Genomic DNA, 1,535 nt, shown 5'->3' on the forward strand with positions numbered 1-1,535 from the left:
ATAGTTAGACGACGTTCTTTGAACAATTGAGTCGTTATGGTTTACACATCTTCAATTTCTTAAGGGTTCAGGGTATCATCGACGACGTTTATGTAACGACAGCGGTTAAGTCGTTGATATATATATTTTACGTCGTATAGTTAAATAGCCGCCATGGTTTCTCATTTTAACGACGTCATTTTAACGACTTAGTAGTCTATTACAATTTACAACGTCTACAATTTATTAACACCGACGTGGTTTGTTGTTGTGGTAAGAATATTTTATTATTTTTATATCAAAATATTCAAAATAAATTTAAAATAAATCAGAAAATTGAAAAGTCAACTCCTATGAAGTCATTGATATATTTTCTTCCACATAAACCTTGAAAAAATTCATTTTGAATAACAAAAATTTAAAATGACCATCCAAAACAAAATTGTTTTGATGAGTCATAAAATCACTTCTAGTTTTATGGTTTAGGGTTTAGAGTCTAGGGTTTAGAGATTAGGGTTGTTATTTATTGGGGTTTATTTTTAAAGTATAATTTTTGGGTAGTCTAGGGTATATGTTAGGCTTTAAAACCATAAAACCTTTTATAAACTTAATTTTTTAAATTGTATAATTTAGTTTTATGGGTTTAGGGTATTAATTTTTAACGACGGTGGTTGCGTCGTGGAATACATATTTTACGTCGTACAGAAAAACATACGACATGGTTTACGCTTTAAACGACGTCATTTTAATATGTAAGTCGGTTTATATAATTTACAACGTCTTTAATTTCTTAACACCGACGTGGTTTTTCAGTCGTCGTTATATAAAAAATTCAAAATAAATTTAAAATTAATCCGAAAAATGAAGCTTCAAAATGAACGGCCTTACGTTCTTAATCCGAAAAATGAAGTTTCCGTCGTGGAATATTAAATTTACGTCGGTACGTGTAGAACTTTCGCCTTGGTTTTTCTTTCGACGTTTTAAAACGCGCGAACTCTAAAAATTTTCGCGCGACCTAAATTTTTTTAGATTTGGCTCTTATTCTTATACTTCGAACCCTGAAACCTAAAATTTTCAGATTTCGCGCGACATAACATTTCGCTCTCTCACTTCTGCTCTAATTAAAAGTTGCACTCTCCAGGCTCCGTCGAATCTGTGAGCTCGTCCAACCTGTAAGTATAAACCCTATCTTCCCCTTGTAAATTCATTGAATGATATTAGGTTCTTTTGTTAAAGGCTTTTATGTGTATGCTTTGCGATCTGTTAATAATGTGCTTATAGGTATGGGTTCATGGATTTTCTGTTTAATGGGTTCATGACAAGATCAAATAAAGGTGTACTTTTGCCTGGAAATCAACACAAAAAGACACAGATCACCAACTTCCAAATGATTTCCAAGCAAAAGGTACCACCTTTATGTGATCTTGTTATTGACCGCTCTGAAAAAAATGTTGGCGAGCAACTCTGACACACGAATGAGTACATTGATCCTGATCATGGTGGATGCGAGTGGTGAAAACAAGGAACCGATTCTGGTTCTAATAAGGTTGTCTTTG

Source organism: Prunus persica, chromosome G7 (assembly GCF_000346465.2).
Source record: "Prunus persica cultivar Lovell chromosome G7, Prunus_persica_NCBIv2, whole genome shotgun sequence".
In the NCBI taxonomy this organism is placed as follows: Eukaryota; Viridiplantae; Streptophyta; class Magnoliopsida; order Rosales; family Rosaceae; genus Prunus; species Prunus persica.